The sequence below is a fragment of the Bos grunniens genome, chromosome 19 (genome assembly GCF_055505025.1).
Source record: "Bos grunniens cultivar Pamir isolate PY7600 chromosome 19, Bosgru_T2T1.0, whole genome shotgun sequence".
Taxonomy (NCBI): Eukaryota; Metazoa; Chordata; class Mammalia; order Artiodactyla; family Bovidae; genus Bos; species Bos grunniens.
In genome coordinates this window covers 64,985,164-65,005,747 of record NC_141183.1, presented here as the reverse complement: position 1 = coordinate 65,005,747, position 20,584 = coordinate 64,985,164, and positions in this window count along the sequence as shown.

The window sequence follows — 20,584 nt, the reverse complement described above, 5'->3', positions numbered from 1 at the left end:
CAGGATTCATGCCTTCTCCGCTGCTTGATTGTTGCCTGCTGAGGCACATGATCGGTGCGGGAGAGCTACCTGATCAGCACATGAGCAGTCACATGATCAGCACCTCTCAGTCACCTGATCACTGCATGACAGCCACGTGATCAGTGCCTGCTGAGTCACGTGATTAGCGCCTGTTCATCTGCTTGATAATCGCCAGCTGGGCCGCAGGATTCATGCCTTCTCAGCTGCTTGATTATCGCCAGCTGGGCCGCAGGATTCATGCCTGCTCATCTGCTTGATAATGACCAGCTGGGCCGCAGGATTCATGCCTGCTCAGCTGCCTGATAATCGCCAGGTGGGCCGCAGGATTCATGCCTGCTCATCTCGTTGATAATCGCCAGCTGGGCCGCAGGATTCATGCCTGCTCCGCTGCTTGATTCTTGCCTGCTGAGGCACATGATCCGTGCAGGAGAGCTACCTGATCACACATGAGCAGTCACATGATCAGCGCCTCTCAGTCACCTGATCACTGCATGACAGCCACGTGATCAGTGCCTGCTGAGTCACGTGATTAGCGCCTGCTCATCTGCTTGATAATCGCCAGCTGGGCCGCAGGATTCATGCCTGCTCAGGTGCCTGATAATCGCCAGCTGGGCCGCAGGATTCATGCCTTCTCAGCTGCCTGATAATCACCAGCTGGGCCGTAGGATTCATGCCTGCTCAGCTGCCTGATAATCGCCAGGTGGGCCGCAAGATTCATGCCTGCTCAGCTGCCTGATAATCGCCAGGTGGGCCGCAGGATTCATGCCTTCTCAGCTGCTTGATTATCGCCAGCTGGGCCGCAGGATTCATGCCTGCTCAGCTGCCTGATAATCGCCAGCAGGGCCGCAGGATTCATGCCTTCTCAGGCGCCTGGTAATCGCGAGCTGGGCCGCAGGATTCATGCCTGCTCATCTCCTTGATAATCGCCAGCTGGGCCGCAGGATTCATGCCTGCTCATCTGCTTGATAATCGCCAGCTGAGCCGCAGGATTCATGCCTGCTCAGCTGCCTGATAATCGCCAGGTGGGCCGCAGGATTCATGCCTGCTCAGCTGCCTGATAATCGCCAGCAGGGCCACAGGATTCATGCCTTCTCAGGCGCCTGATAATCACCAGCTGGGCCGCAGGATTCATGCCTGCTCATCTGCTTGATAATGACCAGCTGGGCCGCAGGATTCATGCCTTCTCAGGCGCCTGATAATCGCCAGCTGGGCCGCAGGATTCATGCCTGCTCATCTGCTTGGTAATCGCCAGCTGGGCCGCAGGATTCATGCCTGCTCATCTGCTTGATAATCGCCAGCTGGGTCGCATGATTCATGCCTGCTGAGGCACATGATCCGTGCGGGAGAGCTACCTGATCAGCACATGAGCAGTCACATGATCAGCGCCTCTCAGTCACCTGATCACTGCATGACAGCCACGTGATCAGTGCCTGCTGAGTCACGTGATTAGCGCCTGTTCATCTGCTTGATAATCGCCAGCTGGGCCGCAGGATTCATGCCTTCTCAGCTGCTTGATTATCGCCAGCTGGGCCGCAGGATTCATGCCTGCTCATCTGCTTGATAATGACCAGCTGGGCCGCAGGATTCATGCCTGCTCAGCTGCCTGATAATCGCCAGCTGGGCCGCAGGATTCATACCTGCTCAGCTGCCTGATAATCGCCAGGTGGGCCGCAGGATTCATGCCTTCTCAGGCGCCTGGTAATCGCGAGCGGGGCCGTAGGATTCATGCCTGCTCATCTGCTTGGTAATCGCCAGCTGGGCCGCAGGATTCATGCCTTCTCAGGCGCCTGATAATCGCCAGCTGGGCCGCAGGATTCATGCCTTCTCATCTCCTTGATAATCGCCAGCTGGGCCGCAGGATTCATGCCTGCTCATCTGCTTGATAATGACCAGCTGGGCCGCAGGATTCATGCCTGCTCAGCTGCCTGATAATCGCCAGGTGGGCCGCAGGATTCATGCCTGCTCAGCTGCCTGATAATCGCCAGCTGGGCCGCAGGATTCATGCCTGCTCAGCTGCCTGATAATCGCCAGGTGGGCCGCAGGATTCATGCCTGCTCAGTTGCCTGATAATCGCCAGCTGGGCCGCAGGATTCATGCCTTCTCAGCTGCCTGATAATCACCAGCTGGGCCGCAGGATTCATGCCTGCTCATCTGCTTGATAATCGCCAGCTGGGCCGCAGGATTCATGCCTGCTCAGGCGCCTGTTAATCGCCAGCTGGGCCGCAGGATTCATGCCTTCTCCGCTGCTTGATTGTTGCCTGCTGAGGCACATGATCGGTGCGGGAGAGCTACCTGATCAGCACATGAGCAGTCACATGATCAGCACCTCTCAGTCACCTGATCACTGCATGACAGCCACGTGATCAGTGCCTGCTGAGTCACGTGATTAGCGCCTGTTCATCTGCTTGATAATCGCCAGCTGGGCCGCAGGATTCATGCCTTCTCAGCTGCTTGATTATCGCCAGCTGGGCCGCAGGATTCATGCCTGCTCATCTGCTTGATAATGACCAGCTGGGCCGCAGGATTCATGCCTGCTCAGCTGCCTGATAATCGCCAGGTGGGCCGCAGGATTCATGCCTGCTCATCTCGTTGATAATCGCCAGCTGGGCCGCAGGATTCATGCCTGCTCCGCTGCTTGATTCTTGCCTGCTGAGGCACATGATCCGTGCAGGAGAGCTACCTGATCACACATGAGCAGTCACATGATCAGCGCCTCTCAGTCACCTGATCACTGCATGACAGCCACGTGATCAGTGCCTGCTGAGTCACGTGATTAGCGCCTGCTCATCTGCTTGATAATCGCCAGCTGGGCCGCAGGATTCATGCCTGCTCAGGTGCCTGATAATCGCCAGCTGGGCCGCAGGATTCATGCCTTCTCAGCTGCCTGATAATCACCAGCTGGGCCGTAGGATTCATGCCTGCTCAGCTGCCTGATAATCGCCAGGTGGGCCGCAAGATTCATGCCTGCTCAGCTGCCTGATAATCGCCAGGTGGGCCGCAGGATTCATGCCTTCTCAGCTGCTTGATTATCGCCAGCTGGGCCGCAGGATTCATGCCTGCTCAGCTGCCTGATAATCGCCAGCTGGGCCGCAGGATTCATGCCTGCTCAGCTGCCTGATAATCGCCAGGTGGGCCGCAGGATTCATGCCTGCTCAGCTGCCTGATAATCGCCAGCAGGGCCACAGGATTCATGCCTTCTCAGGCGCCTGATAATCACCAGCTGGGCCGCAGGATTCATGCCTGCTCATCTGCTTGATAATGACCAGCTGGGCCGCAGGATTCATGCCTGCTCATCTGCTTGGTAATCGCCAGCTGGGCCGCAGGATTCATGCCTGCTCATCTGCTTGATAATCGCCAGCTGGGTCGCATGATTCATGCCTGCTGAGGCACATGATCCGTGCGGGAGAGCTACCTGATCAGCACATGAGCAGTCACATGATCAGCGCCTCTCAGTCACCTGATCACTGCATGACAGCCACGTGATCAGTGCCTGCTGAGTCACGTGATTAGCGCCTGTTCATCTGCTTGATAATCGCCAGCTGGGCCGCAGGATTCATGCCTTCTCAGCTGCTTGATTATCGCCAGCTGGGCCGCAGGATTCATGCCTGCTCATCTGCTTGATAATGACCAGCTGGGCCGCAGGATTCATGCCTGCTCAGCTGCCTGATAATCGCCAGCTGGGCCGCAGGATTCATACCTGCTCAGCTGCCTGATAATGGCCAGGTGGGCCGCAGGATTCATGCCTTCTCAGGCGCCTGGTAATCGCGAGCGGGGCCGTAGGATTCATGCCTGCTCATCTGCTTGGTAATCGCCAGCTGGGCCGCAGGATTCATGCCTTCTCAGGCGCCTGATAATCGCCAGCTGGGCCGCAGGATTCATGCCTTCTCATCTCCTTGATAATCGCCAGCTGGGCCGCAGGATTCATGCCTGCTCATCTGCTTGATAATGACCAGCTGGGCCGCAGGATTCATGCCTGCTCAGCTGCCTGATAATCGCCAGGTGGGCCGCAGGATTCATGCCTGCTCAGCTGCCTGATAATCGCCAGCTGGGCCTCAGGATTCATGCCTGCTCAGCTGCCTGATAATCGCCAGGTGGGCCGCAGGATTCATGCCTGCTCAGTTGCCTGATAATCGCCAGCTGGGCCGCAGGATTCATGCCTTCTCAGCTGCCTGATAATCACCAGCTGGGCCGCAGGATTCATGCCTGCTCATCTGCTTGATAATCGCCAGCTGGGCCGCAGGATTCATGCCTGCTCAGGCGCCTGTTAATCGCCAGCTGGGCCGCAGGATTCATGCCTTCTCCGCTGCTTGATTGTTGCCTGCTGAGGCACATGATCGGTGCGGGAGAGCTACCTGATCAGCACATGAGCAGTCACATGATCAGCACCTCTCAGTCACCTGATCACTGCATGACAGCCACGTGATCAGTGCCTGCTGAGTCACGTGATTAGCGCCTGTTCATCTGCTTGATAATCGCCAGCTGGGCCGCAGGATTCATGCCTTCTCAGCTGCTTGATTATCGCCAGCTGGGCCGCAGGATTCATGCCTGCTCATCTGCTTGATAATGACCAGCTGGGCCGCAGGATTCATGCCTGCTCAGCTGCCTGATAATCGCCAGGTGGGCCGCAGGATTCATGCCTGCTCATCTCGTTGATAATCGCCAGCTGGGCCGCAGGATTCATGCCTGCTCCGCTGCTTGATTCTTGCCTGCTGAGGCACATGATCCGTGCAGGAGAGCTACCTGATCACACATGAGCAGTCACATGATCAGCGCCTCTCAGTCACCTGATCACTGCATGACAGCCACGTGATCAGTGCCTGCTGAGTCACGTGATTAGCGCCTGCTCATCTGCTTGATAATCGCCAGCTGGGCCGCAGGATTCATGCCTGCTCAGGTGCCTGATAATCGCCAGCTGGGCCGCAGGATTCATGCCTTCTCAGCTGCCTGATAATCACCAGCTGGGCCGTAGGATTCATGCCTGCTCAGCTGCCTGATAATCGCCAGGTGGGCCGCAAGATTCATGCCTGCTCAGCTGCCTGATAATCGCCAGGTGGGCCGCAGGATTCATGCCTTCTCAGCTGCTTGATTATCGCCAGCTGGGCCGCAGGATTCATGCCTGCTCAGCTGCCTGATAATCGCCAGCAGGGCCGCAGGATTCATGCCTTCTCAGGCGCCTGGTAATCGCGAGCTGGGCCGCAGGATTCATGCCTGCTCATCTCCTTGATAATCGCCAGCTGGGCCGCAGGATTCATGCCTGCTCATCTGCTTGATAATCGCCAGCTGGGCCGCAGGATTCATGCCTGCTCAGCTGCCTGATAATCGCCAGGTGGGCCGCAGGATTCATGCCTGCTCAGCTGCCTGATAATCGCCAGCAGGGCCACAGGATTCATGCCTTCTCAGGCGCCTGATAATCACCAGCTGGGCCGCAGGATTCATGCCTGCTCATCTGCTTGATAATGACCAGCTGGGCCGCAGGATTCATGCCTTCTCAGGCGCCTGATAATCGCCAGCTGGGCCGCAGGATTCATGCCTGCTCATCTGCTTGATAATCGCCAGCTGGGTCGCATGATTCATGCCTGCTGAGGCACATGATCCGTGCGGGAGAGCTACCTGATCAGCACATGAGCAGTCACATGATCAGCGCCTCTCAGTCACCTGATCACTGCATGACAGCCACGTGATCAGTGCCTGCTGAGTCACGTGATTAGCGCCTGTTCATCTGCTTGATAATCGCCAGCTGGGCCGCAGGATTCATGCCTTCTCAGCTGCTTGATTATCGCCAGCTGGGCCGCAGGATTCATGCCTGCTCATCTGCTTGATAATGACCAGCTGGGCCGCAGGATTCATGCCTGCTCAGCTGCCTGATAATCGCCAGCTGGGCCGCAGGATTCATACCTGCTCAGCTGCCTGATAATGGCCAGGTGGGCCGCAGGATTCATGCCTTCTCAGGCGCCTGGTAATCGCGAGCGGGGCCGTAGGATTCATGCCTGCTCATCTGCTTGGTAATCGCCAGCTGGGCCGCAGGATTCATGCCTTCTCAGGCGCCTGATAATCGCCAGCTGGGCCGCAGGATTCATGCCTTCTCATCTCCTTGATAATCGCCAGCTGGGCCGCAGGATTCATGCCTGCTCATCTGCTTGATAATGACCAGCTGGGCCGCAGGATTCATGCCTGCTCAGCTGCCTGATAATCGCCAGGTGGGCCGCAGGATTCATGCCTGCTCAGTTGCCTGATAATCGCCAGCTGGGCCGCAGGATTCATGCCTGCTCAGCTGCCTGATAATCGCCAGGTGGGCCGCAGGATTCATGCCTGCTCAGTTGCCTGATAATCGCCAGCTGGGCCGCAGGATTCATGCCTTCTCAGCTGCCTGATAATCACCAGCTGGGCCGCAGGATTCATGCCTGCTCATCTGCTTGATAATCGCCAGCTGGGCCGCAGGATTCATGCCTGCTCAGGCGCCTGTTAATCGCCAGCTGGGCCGCAGGATTCATGCCTTCTCCGCTGCTTGATTGTTGCCTGCTGAGGCACATGATCGGTGCGGGAGAGCTACCTGATCAGCACATGAGCAGTCACATGATCAGCACCTCTCAGTCACCTGATCACTGCATGACAGCCACGTGATCAGTGCCTGCTGAGTCACGTGATTAGCGCCTGTTCATCTGCTTGATAATCGCCAGCTGGGCCGCAGGATTCATGCCTTCTCAGCTGCTTGATTATCGCCAGCTGGGCCGCAGGATTCATGCCTGCTCATCTGCTTGATAATGACCAGCTGGGCCGCAGGATTCATGCCTGCTCAGCTGCCTGATAATCGCCAGGTGGGCCGCAGGATTCATGCCTGCTCATCTCGTTGATAATCGCCAGCTGGGCCGCAGGATTCATGCCTGCTCCGCTGCTTGATTCTTGCCTGCTGAGGCACATGATCCGTGCAGGAGAGCTACCTGATCACACATGAGCAGTCACATGATCAGCGCCTCTCAGTCACCTGATCACTGCATGACAGCCACGTGATCAGTGCCTGCTGAGTCACGTGATTAGCGCCTGCTCATCTGCTTGATAATCGCCAGCTGGGCCGCAGGATTCATGCCTGCTCAGGTGCCTGATAATCGCCAGCTGGGCCGCAGGATTCATGCCTTCTCAGCTGCCTGATAATCACCAGCTGGGCCGTAGGATTCATGCCTGCTCAGCTGCCTGATAATCGCCAGGTGGGCCGCAAGATTCATGCCTGCTCAGCTGCCTGATAATCGCCAGGTGGGCCGCAGGATTCATGCCTTCTCAGCTGCTTGATTATCGCCAGCTGGGCCGCAGGATTCATGCCTGCTCAGCTGCCTGATAATCGCCAGGAGGGCCGCAGGATTCATGCCTTCTCAGGCGCCTGGTAATCGCGAGCTGGGCCGCAGGATTCATGCCTGCTCATCTCCTTGATAATCGCCAGCTGGGCCGCAGGATTCATGCCTGCTCATCTGCTTGATAATCGCCAGCTGGGCCGCAGGATTCATGCCTGCTCAGCTGCCTGATAATCGCCAGGTGGGCCGCAGGATTCATGCCTGCTCATCTCGTTGATAATCGCCAGCTGGGCCGCAGGATTCATGCCTGCTCCGCTGCTTGATTCTTGCCTGCTGAGGCACATGATCCGTGCAGGAGAGCTACCTGATCACACATGAGCAGTCACATGATCAGCGCCTCTCAGTCACCTGATCACTGCATGACAGCCACGTGATCAGTGCCTGCTGAGTCACGTGATTAGCGCCTGCTCATCTGCTTGATAATCGCCAGCTGGGCCGCAGGATTCATGCCTGCTCAGGTGCCTGATAATCGCCAGCTGGGCCGCAGGATTCATGCCTTCTCAGCTGCCTGATAATCACCAGCTGGGCCGTAGGATTCATGCCTGCTCAGCTGCCTGATAATCGCCAGGTGGGCCGCAAGATTCATGCCTGCTCAGCTGCCTGATAATCGCCAGGTGGGCCGCAGGATTCATGCCTTCTCAGCTGCTTGATTATCGCCAGCTGGGCCGCAGGATTCATGCCTGCTCAGCTGCCTGATAATCGCCAGGAGGGCCGCAGGATTCATGCCTTCTCAGGCGCCTGGTAATCGCGAGCTGGGCCGCAGGATTCATGCCTGCTCATCTCCTTGATAATCGCCAGCTGGGCCGCAGGATTCATGCCTGCTCATCTGCTTGATAATCGCCAGCTGGGCCGCAGGATTCATGCCTGCTCAGCTGCCTGATAATCGCCAGGTGGGCCGCAGGATTCATGCCTGCTCAGCTGCCTGATAATCGCCAGCAGGGCCACAGGATTCATGCCTTCTCAGGCGCCTGATAATCACCAGCTGGGCCGCAGGATTCATGCCTGCTCATCTGCTTGATAATGACCAGCTGGGCCGCAGGATTCATGCCTTCTCAGGCGCCTGATAATCGCCAGCTGGGCCGCAGGATTCATGCCTGCTCATCTGCTTGGTAATCGCCAGCTGGGCCGCAGGATTCATGCCTGCTCATCTGCTTGATAATCGCCAGCTGGGTCGCATGATTCATGCCTGCTGAGGCACATGATCCGTGCGGGAGAGCTACCTGATCAGCACATGAGCAGTCACATGATCAGCGCCTCTCAGTCACCTGATCACTGCATGACAGCCACGTGATCAGTGCCTGCTGAGTCACGTGATTAGCGCCTGTTCATCTGCTTGATAATCGCCAGCTGGGCCGCAGGATTCATGCCTTCTCAGCTGCTTGATTATCGCCAGCTGGGCCGCAGGATTCATGCCTGCTCATCTGCTTGATAATGACCAGCTGGGCCGCAGGATTCATGCCTGCTCAGCTGCCTGATAATCGCCAGCTGGGCCGCAGGATTCATACCTGCTCAGCTGCCTGATAATCGCCAGGTGGGCCGCAGGATTCATGCCTTCTCAGGCGCCTGGTAATCGCGAGCGGGGCCGTAGGATTCATGCCTGCTCATCTGCTTGGTAATCGCCAGCTGGGCCGCAGGATTCATGCCTTCTCAGGCGCCTGATAATCGCCAGCTGGGCCGCAGGATTCATGCCTTCTCATCTCCTTGATAATCGCCAGCTGGGCCGCAGGATTCATGCCTGCTCATCTGCTTGATAACGACCAGCTGGGCCGCAGGATTCATGCCTGCTCAGCTGCCTGATAATCGCCAGGTGGGCCGCAGGATTCATGCCTGCTCAGTTGCCTGATAATCGCCAGCTGGGCCGCAGGATTCATGCCTGCTCAGCTGCCTGATAATCGCCAGGTGGGCCGCAGGATTCATGCCTGCTCAGTTGCCTGATAATCGCCAGCTGGGCCGCAGGATTCATGCCTTCTCAGCTGCCTGATAATCACCAGCTGGGCCGCAGGATTCATGCCTGCTCATCTGCTTGATAATCGCCAGCTGGGCCGCAGGATTCATGCCTGCTCAGGCGCCTGTTAATCGCCAGCTGGGCCGCAGGATTCATGCCTTCTCCGCTGCTTGATTGTTGCCTGCTGAGGCACATGATCGGTGCGGGAGAGCTACCTGATCAGCACATGAGCAGTCACATGATCAGCACCTCTCAGTCACCTGATCACTGCATGACAGCCACGTGATCAGTGCCTGCTGAGTCACGTGATTAGCGCCTGTTCATCTGCTTGATAATCGCCAGCTGGGCCGCAGGATTCATGCCTTCTCAGCTGCTTGATTATCGCCAGCTGGGCCGCAGGATTCATGCCTGCTCATCTGCTTGATAATGACCAGCTGGGCCGCAGGATTCACGCCTGCTCAGCTGCCTGATAATCGCCAGGTGGGCCGCAGGATTCATGCCTGCTCATCTCGTTGATAATCGCCAGCTGGGCCGCAGGATTCATGCCTGCTCCGCTGCTTGATTCTTGCCTGCTGAGGCACATGATCCGTGCAGGAGAGCTACCTGATCACACATGAGCAGTCACATGATCAGCGCCTCTCAGTCACCTGATCACTGCATGACAGCCACGTGATCAGTGCCTGCTGAGTCACGTGATTAGCGCCTGCTCATCTGCTTGATAATCGCCAGCTGGGCCGCAGGATTCATGCCTGCTCAGGTGCCTGATAATCGCCAGCTGGGCCGCAGGATTCATGCCTTCTCAGCTGCCTGATAATCACCAGCTGGGCCGTAGGATTCATGCCTGCTCAGCTGCCTGATAATCGCCAGGTGGGCCGCAAGATTCATGCCTGTTCAGCTGCCTGATAATCGCCAGGTGGGCCGCAGGATTCATGCCTTCTCAGCTGCTTGATTATCGCCAGCTGGGCCGCAGGATTCATGCCTGCTCAGCTGCCTGATAATCGCCAGGAGGGCCGCAGGATTCATGCCTTCTCAGGCGCCTGGTAATCGCGAGCTGGGCCGCAGGATTCATGCCTGCTCATCTCCTTGATAATCGCCAGCTGGGCCGCAGGATTCATGCCTGCTCATCTGCTTGATAATCGCCAGCTGGGCCGCAGGATTCATGCCTGCTCAGCTGCCTGATAATCGCCAGGTGGGCCGCAGGATTCATGCCTGCTCAGCTGCCTGATAATCGCCAGCAGGGCCACAGGATTCATGCCTTCTCAGGCGCCTGATAATCACCAGCTGGGCCGCAGGATTCATGCCTGCTCATCTGCTTGATAATGACCAGCTGGGCCGCAGGATTCATGCCTTCTCAGGCGCCTGATAATCGCCAGCTGGGCCGCAGGATTCATGCCTGCTCATCTGCTTGGTAATCGCCAGCTGGGCCGCAGGATTCATGCCTGCTCATCTGCTTGATAATCGCCAGCTGGGTCGCATGATTCATGCCTGCTGAGGCACATGATCCGTGCGGGAGAGCTACCTGATCAGCACATGAGCAGTCACATGATCAGCGCCTCTCAGTCACCTGATCACTGCATGACAGCCACGTGATCAGTGCCTGCTGAGTCACGTGATTAGCGCCTGTTCATCTGCTTGATAATCGCCAGCTGGGCCGCAGGATTCATGCCTTCTCAGCTGCTTGATTATCGCCAGCTGGGCCGCAGGATTCATGCCTGCTCATCTGCTTGATAATGACCAGCTGGGCCGCAGGATTCATGCCTGCTCAGCTGCCTGATAATCGCCAGCTGGGCCGCAGGATTCATACCTGCTCAGCTGCCTGATAATCGCCAGGTGGGCCGCAGGATTCATGCCTTCTCAGGCGCCTGGTAATCGCGAGCGGGGCCGTAGGATTCATGCCTGCTCATCTGCTTGGTAATCGCCAGCTGGGCCGCAGGATTCATGCCTTCTCAGGCGCCTGATAATCGCCAGCTGGGCCGCAGGATTCATGCCTTCTCATCTCCTTGATAATCGCCAGCTGGGCCGCAGGATTCATGCCTGCTCATCTGCTTGATAATGACCAGCTGGGCCGCAGGATTCATGCCTGCTCAGCTGCCTGATAATCGCCAGGTGGGCCGCAGGATTCATGCCTGCTCAGCTGCGTGATAATCGCCAGCTGGGCCGCAGGATTCATGCCTGCTCAGCTGCCTGATAATCGCCAGGTGGGCCGCAGGATTCATGCCTGCTCAGTTGCCTGATAATCGCCAGCTGGGCCGCAGGATTCATGCCTTCTCAGCTGCCTGATAATCACCAGCTGGGCCGCAGGATTCATGCCTGCTCATCTGCTTGATAATCGCCAGCTGGGCCGCAGGATTCATGCCTGCTCAGGCGCCTGTTAATCGCCAGCTGGGCCGCAGGATTCATGCCTTCTCCGCTGCTTGATTGTTGCCTGCTGAGGCACATGATCGGTGCGGGAGAGCTACCTGATCAGCACATGAGCAGTCACATGATCAGCACCTCTCAGTCACCTGATCACTGCATGACAGCCACGTGATCAGTGCCTGCTGAGTCACGTGATTAGCGCCTGCTCATCTGCTTGATAATCGCCAGCTGGGCCGCAGGATTCATGCCTTCTCAGCTGCTTGATTATCGCCAGCTGGGCCGCAGGATTCATGCCTGCTCATCTGCTTGATAATGACCAGCTGGGCCGCAGGATTCATGCCTGCTCAGCTGCCTGATAATCGCCAGGTGGGCCGCAGGATTCATGCCTGCTCATCTCGTTGATAATCGCCAGCTGGGCCGCAGGATTCATGCCTGCTCCGCTGCTTGATTCTTGCCTGCTGAGGCACATGATCCGTGCAGGAGAGCTACCTGATCACACATGAGCAGTCACATGATCAGCGCCTCTCAGTCACCTGATCACTGCATGACAGCCACGTGATCAGTGCCTGCTGAGTCACGTGATTAGCGCCTGCTCATCTGCTTGATAATCGCCAGCTGGGCCGCAGGATTCATGCCTGCTCAGGTGCCTGATAATCGCCAGCTGGGCCGCAGGATTCATGCCTTCTCAGCTGCCTGATAATCACCAGCTGGGCCGTAGGATTCATGCCTGCTCAGCTGCCTGATAATCGCCAGGTGGGCCGCAAGATTCATGCCTGCTCAGCTGCCTGATAATCGCCAGGTGGGCCGCAGGATTCATGCCTTCTCAGCTGCTTGATTATCGCCAGCTGGGCCGCAGGATTCATGCCTGCTCAGCTGCCTGATAATCGCCAGCAGGGCCGCAGGATTCATGCCTTCTCAGGCGCCTGGTAATCGCGAGCTGGGCCGCAGGATTCATGCCTGCTCATCTCCTTGATAATCGCCAGCTGGGCCGCAGGATTCATGCCTGCTCATCTGCTTGATAATCGCCAGCTGGGCCGCAGGATTCATGCCTGCTCAGCTGCCTGATAATCGCCAGGTGGGCCGCAGGATTCATGCCTGCTCAGCTGCCTGATAATCGCCAGCAGGGCCACAGGATTCATGCCTTCTCAGGCGCCTGATAATCACCAGCTGGGCCGCAGGATTCATGCCTGCTCATCTGCTTGATAATGACCAGCTGGGCCGCAGGATTCATGCCTTCTCAGGCGCCTGATAATCGCCAGCTGGGCCGCAGGATTCATGCCTGCTCATCTGCTTGGTAATCGCCAGCTGGGCCGCAGGATTCATGCCTGCTCATCTGCTTGATAATCGCCAGCTGGGTCGCATGATTCATGCCTGCTGAGGCACATGATCCGTGCGGGAGAGCTACCTGATCAGCACATGAGCAGTCACATGATCAGCGCCTCTCAGTCACCTGATCACTGCATGACAGCCACGTGATCAGTGCCTGCTGAGTCACGTGATTAGCGCCTGTTCATCTGCTTGATAATCGCCAGCTGGGCCGCAGGATTCATGCCTTCTCAGCTGCTTGATTATCGCCAGCTGGGCCGCAGGATTCATGCCTGCTCATCTGCTTGATAATGACCAGCTGGGCCGCAGGATTCATGCCTGCTCAGCTGCCTGATAATCGCCAGCTGGGCCGCAGGATTCATACCTGCTCAGCTGCCTGATAATCGCCAGGTGGGCCGCAGGATTCATGCCTTCTCAGGCGCCTGGTAATCGCGAGCGGGGCCGTAGGATTCATGCCTGCTCATCTGCTTGGTAATCGCCAGCTGGGCCGCAGGATTCATGCCTTCTCAGGCGCCTGATAATCGCCAGCTGGGCCGCAGGATTCATGCCTTCTCATCTCCTTGATAATCGCCAGCTGGGCCGCAGGATTCATGCCTGCTCATCTGCTTGATAATGACCAGCTGGGCCGCAGGATTCATGCCTGCTCAGCTGCCTGATAATCGCCAGGTGGGCCGCAGGATTCATGCCTGCTCAGCTGCCTGATAATCGCCAGCTGGGCCGCAGGATTCATGCCTGCTCAGCTGCCTGATAATCGCCAGGTGGGCCGCAGGATTCATGCCTGCTCAGTTGCCTGATAATCGCCAGCTGGGCCGCAGGATTCATGCCTTCTCAGCTGCCTGATAATCACCAGCTGGGCCGCAGGATTCATGCCTGCTCATCTGCTTGATAATCGCCAGCTGGGCCGCAGGATTCATGCCTGCTCAGGCGCCTGTTAATCGCCAGCTGGGCCGCAGGATTCATGCCTTCTCCGCTGCTTGATTGTTGCCTGCTGAGGCACATGATCGGTGCGGGAGAGCTACCTGATCAGCACATGAGCAGTCACATGATCAGCACCTCTCAGTCACCTGATCACTGCATGACAGCCACGTGATCAGTGCCTGCTGAGTCACGTGATTAGCGCCTGTTCATCTGCTTGATAATCGCCAGCTGGGCCGCAGGATTCATGCCTTCTCAGCTGCTTGATTATCGCCAGCTGGGCCGCAGGATTCATGCCTGCTCATCTGCTTGATAATGACCAGCTGGGCCGCAGGATTCATGCCTGCTCAGCTGCCTGATAATCGCCAGGTGGGCCGCAGGATTCATGCCTGCTCATCTCGTTGATAATCGCCAGCTGGGCCGCAGGATTCATGCCTGCTCCGCTGCTTGATTCTTGCCTGCTGAGGCACATGATCCGTGCAGGAGAGCTACCTGATCACACATGAGCAGTCACATGATCAGCGCCTCTCAGTCACCTGATCACTGCATGACAGCCACGTGATCAGTGCCTGCTGAGTCACGTGATTAGCGCCTGCTCATCTGCTTGATAATCGCCAGCTGGGCCGCAGGATTCATGCCTGCTCAGGTGCCTGATAATCGCCAGCTGGGCCGCAGGATTCATGCCTTCTCAGCTGCCTGATAATCACCAGCTGGGCCGTAGGATTCATGCCTGCTCAGCTGCCTGATAATCGCCAGGTGGGCCGCAAGATTCATGCCTGCTCAGCTGCCTGATAATGGCCAGGTGGGCCGCAGGATTCATGCCTTCTCAGCTGCTTGATTATCGCCAGCTGGGCCGCAGGATTCATGCCTGCTCAGCTGCCTGATAATCGCCAGGAGGGCCGCAGGATTCATGCCTTCTCAGGCGCCTGGTAATCGCGAGCTGGGCCGCAGGATTCATGCCTGCTCATCTCCTTGATAATCGCCAGCTGGGCCGCAGGATTCATGCCTGCTCATCTGCTTGATAATCGCCAGCTGGGCCGCAGGATTCATGCCTGCTCAGCTGCCTGATAATCGCCAGGTGGGCCGCAGGATTCATGCCTGCTCAGCTGCCTGATAATCGCCAGCAGGGCCACAGGATTCATGCCTTCTCAGGCGCCTGATAATCACCAGCTGGGCCGCAGGATTCATGCCTGCTCATCTGCTTGATAATGACCAGCTGGGCCGCAGGATTCATGCCTTCTCAGGCGCCTGATAATCGCCAGCTGGGCCGCAGGATTCATGCCTGCTCATCTGCTTGGTAATCGCCAGCTGGGCCGCAGGATTCATGCCTGCTCATCTGCTTGATAATCGCCAGCTGGGTCGCATGATTCATGCCTGCTGAGGCACATGATCCGTGCGGGAGAGCTACCTGATCAGCACATGAGCAGTCACATGATCAGCGCCTCTCAGTCACCTGATCACTGCATGACAGCCACGTGATCAGTGCCTGCTGAGTCACGTGATTAGCGCCTGTTCATCTGCTTGATAATCGCCAGCTGGGCCGCAGGATTCATGCCTTCTCAGCTGCTTGATTATCGCCAGCTGGGCCGCAGGATTCATGCCTGCTCATCTGCTTGATAATGACCAGCTGGGCCGCAGGATTCATGCCTGCTCATCTGCTTGGTAATCGCCAGCTGGGCCGCAGGATTCATGCCTGCTCATCTGCTTGATAATCGCCAGCTGGGTCGCATGATTCATGCCTGCTGAGGCACATGATCCGTGCGGGAGAGCTACCTGATCAGCACATGAGCAGTCACATGATCAGCGCCTCTCAGTCACCTGATCACTGCATGACAGCCACGTGATCAGTGCCTGCTGAGTCACGTGATTAGCGCCTGTTCATCTGCTTGATAATCGCCAGCTGGGCCGCAGGATTCATGCCTTCTCAGCTGCTTGATTATCGCCAGCTGGGCCGCAGGATTCATGCCTGCTCATCTGCTTGATAATGACCAGCTGGGCCGCAGGATTCATGCCTGCTCAGCTGCCTGATAATCGCCAGCTGGGCCGCAGGATTCATACCTGCTCAGCTGCCTGATAATGGCCAGGTGGGCCGCAGGATTCATGCCTTCTCAGGCGCCTGGTAATCGCGAGCGGGGCCGTAGGATTCATGCCTGCTCATCTGCTTGGTAATCGCCAGCTGGGCCGCAGGATTCATGCCTTCTCAGGCGCCTGATAATCGCCAGCTGGGCCGCAGGATTCATGCCTTCTCATCTCCTTGATAATCGCCAGCTGGGCCGCAGGATTCATGCCTGCTCATCTGCTTGATAATGACCAGCTGGGCCGCAGGATTCATGCCTGCTCAGCTGCCTGATAATCGCCAGGTGGGCCGCAGGATTCATGCCTGCTCAGCTGCCTGATAATCGCCAGCTGGGCCTCAGGATTCATGCCTGCTCAGCTGCCTGATAATCGCCAGGTGGGCCGCAGGATTCATGCCTGCTCAGTTGCCTGATAATCGCCAGCTGGGCCGCAGGATTCATGCCTTCTCAGCTGCCTGATAATCACCAGCTGGGCCGCAGGATTCATGCCTGCTCATCTGCTTGATAATCGCCAGCTGGGCCGCAGGATTCATGCCTGCTCAGGCGCCTGTTAATCGCCAGCTGGGCCGCAGGATTCATGCCTTCTCCGCTGCTTGATTGTTGCCTGCTGAGGCACATGATCGGTGCGGGAGAGCTACCTGATCAGCACATGAGCAGTCACATGATCAGCACCTCTCAGTCACCTGATCACTGCATGACAGCCACGTGATCAGTGCCTGCTGAGTCACGTGATTAGCGCCTGTTCATCTGCTTGATAATCGCCAGCTGGGCCGCAGGATTCATGCCTTCTCAGCTGCTTGATTATCGCCAGCTGGGCCGCAGGATTCATGCCTGCTCATCTGCTTGATAATGACCAGCTGGGCCGCAGGATTCATGCCTGCTCAGCTGCCTGATAATCGCCAGGTGGGCCGCAGGATTCATGCCTGCTCATCTCGTTGATAATCGCCAGCTGGGCCGCAGGATTCATGCCTGCTCCGCTGCTTGATTCTTGCCTGCTGAGGCACATGATCCGTGCAGGAGAGCTACCTGATCACACATGAGCAGTCACATGATCAGCGCCTCTCAGTCACCTGATCACTGCATGACAGCCACGTGATCAGTGCCTGCTGAGTCACGTGATTAGCGCCTGCTCATCTGCTTGATAATCGCCAGCTGGGCCGCAGGATTCATGCCTGCTCAGGTGCCTGATAATCGCCAGCTGGGCCGCAGGATTCATGCCTTCTCAGCTGCCTGATAATCACCAGCTGGGCCGTAGGATTCATGCCTGCTCAGCTGCCTGATAATCGCCAGGTGGGCCGCAAGATTCATGCCTGCTCAGCTGCCTGATAATCGCCAGGTGGGCCGCAGGATTCATGCCTTCTCAGCTGCTTGATTATCGCCAGCTGGGCCGCAGGATTCATGCCTGCTCAGCTGCCTGATAATCGCCAGCAGGGCCGCAGGATTCATGCCTTCTCAGGCGCCTGGTAATCGCGAGCTGGGCCGCAGGATTCATGCCTGCTCATCTCCTTGATAATCGCCAGCTGGGCCGCAGGATTCATGCCTGCTCATCTGCTTGATAATCGCCAGCTGGGCCGCAGGATTCATGCCTGCTCAGCTGCCTGATAATCGCCAGGTGGGCCGCAGGATTCATGCCTGCTCAGCTGCCTGATAATCGCCAGCAGGGCCACAGGATTCATGCCTTCTCAGGCGCCTGATAATCACCAGCTGGGCCGCAGGATTCATGCCTGCTCATCTGCTTGATAATGACCAGCTGGGCCGCAGGATTCATGCCTTCTCAGGCGCCTGATAATCGCCAGCTGGGCCGCAGGATTCATGCCTGCTCATCTGCTTGGTAATCGCCAGCTGGGCCGCAGGATTCATGCCTGCTCATCTGCTTGATAATCGCCAGCTGGGTCGCATGATTCATGCCTGCTGAGGCACATGATCCGTGCGGGAGAGCTACCTGATCAGCACATGAGCAGTCACATGATCAGCGCCTCTCAGTCACCTGATCACTGCATGACAGCCACGTGATCAGTGCCTGCTGAGTCACGTGATTAGCGCCTGTTCATCTGCTTGATAATCGCCAGCTGGGCCGCAGGATTCATGCCTTCTCAGCTGCTTGATTATCGCCAGCTGGGCCGCAGGATTCATGCCTGCTCATCTGCTTGATAATGACCAGCTGGGCCGCAGGATTCATGCCTGCTCAGCTGCCTGATAATCGCCAGCTGGGCCGCAGGATTCATACCTGCTCAGCTGCCTGATAATCGCCAGGTGGGCCGCAGGATTCATGCCTTCTCAGGCGCCTGGTAATCGCGAGCGGGGCCGTAGGATTCATGCCTGCTCATCTGCTTGGTAATCGCCAGCTGGGCCGCAGGATTCATGCCTTCTCAGGCGCCTGATAATCGCCAGCTGGGCCGCAGGATTCATGCCTTCTCATCTCCTTGATAATCGCCAGCTGGGCCGCAGGATTCATGCCTGCTCATCTGCTTGATAATGACCAGCTGGGCCGCAGGATTCATGCCTGCTCAGCTGCCTGATAATCGCCAGGTGGGCCGCAGGATTCATGCCTGCTCAGTTGCCTGATAATCGCCAGCTGGGCCGCAGGATTCATGCCTGCTCAGCTGCCTGATAATCGCCAGGTGGGCCGCAGGATTCATGCCTGCTCAGTTGCCTGATAATCGCCAGCTGGGCCGCAGGATTCATGCCTTCTCAGCTGCCTGATAATCACCAGCTGGGCCGCAGGATTCATGCCTGCTCATCTGCTTGATAATCGCCAGCTGGGCCGCAGGATTCATGCCTGCTCAGGCGCCTGTTAATCGCCAGCTGGGCCGCAGGATTCATGCCTTCTCCGCTGCTTGATTGTTGCCTGCTGAGGCACATGATCGGTGCGGGAGAGCTACCTGATCAGCACATGAGCAGTCACATGATCAGCACCTCTCAGTCACCTGATCACTGCATGACAGCCACGTGATCAGTGCCTGCTGAGTCACGTGATTAGCGCCTGTTCATCTGCTTGATAATCGCCAGCTGGGCCGCAGGATTCATGCCTTCTCAGCTGCTTGATTATCGCCAGCTGGGCCGCAGGATTCATGCCTGCTCATCTGCTTGATAATGACCAGCTGGGCCGCAGGATTCATGCCTGCTCAGCTGCCTGATAATCGCCAGGTGGGCCGCAGGATTCATGCCTGCTCATCTCGTTGATAATCGCCAGCTGGGCCGCAGGATTCATGCCTGCTCCGCTGCTTGATTCTTGCCTGCTGAGGCACATGATCCGTGCAGGAGAGCTACCTGATCACACATGAGCAGTCACATGATCAGCGCCTCTCAGTCACCTGATCACTGCATGACAGCCACGTGATCAGTGCCTGCTGAGTCACGTGATTAGCGCCTGCTCATCTGCTTGATAATCGCCAGCTGGGCCGCAGGATTCATGCCTGCTCAGGTGCCTGATAATCGCCAGCTGGGCCGCAGGATTCATGCCTTCTCAGCTGCCTGATAATCACCAGCTGGGCCGTAGGATTCATGCCTGCTCAGCTGCCTGATAATCGCCAGGTGGGCCGCAAGATTCATGCCTGCTCAGCTGCCTGATAATCGCCAGGTGGGCCGCAGGATTCATGCCTTCTCAGCTGCTTGATTATCGCCAGCTGGGCCGCAGGATTCATGCCTGCTCAGCTGCCTGATAATCGCCAGCAGGGCCGCAGGATTCATGCCTTCTCAGGCGCCTGGTAATCGCGAGCTGGGCCGCAGGATTCATGCCTGCTCATCTCCTTGATAATCGCCAGCTGGGCCGCAGGATTCATGCCTGCTCATCTGCTTGATAATCGCCAGCTGGGCCGCAGGATTCATGCCTGCTCAGCTGCCTGATAATCGCCAGGTGGGCCGCAGGATTCATGCCTGCTCAGCTGCCTGATAATCGCCAGCAGGGCCACAGGATTCATGCCTTCTCAGGCGCCTGATAATCACCAGCTGGGCCGCAGGATTCATGCCTGCTCATCTGCTTGATAATGACCAGCTGGGCCGCAGGATTCATGCCTTCTCAGGCGCCTGATAATCGCCAGCTGGGCCGCAGGATTCATGCCTGCTCATCTGCTTGGTAATCGCCAGCTGGGCCGCAGGATTCATGCCTGCTCATCTGCTTGATAATCGCCAGCTGGGTCGCATGATTCATGCCTGCTGAGGCACATGATCCGTGCGGGAGAGCTACCTGATCAGCACATGAGCAGTCACATGATCAGCGCCTCTCAGTCACCTGATCACTGCATGACAGCCACGTGATCAGTGCCTGCTGAGTCACGTGATTAGCGCCTGTTCATCTGCTTGATAATCGCCAGCTGGGCCGCAGGATTCATGCCTTCTCAGCTGCTTGATTATCGCCAGCTGGGCCGCAGGATTCATGCCTGCTCATCTGCTTGATAATGACCAGCTGGGCCGCAGGATTCATGCCTGCTCAGCTGCCTGATAATCGCCAGCTGGGCCGCAGGATTCATACCTGCTCAGCTGCCTGATAATCGCCAGGTGGGCCGCAGGATTCATGCCTTCTCAGGCGCCTGGTAATCGCGAGCGGGGCCGTAGGATTCATGCCTGCTCATCTGCTTGGTAATCGCCAGCTGGGCCGCAGG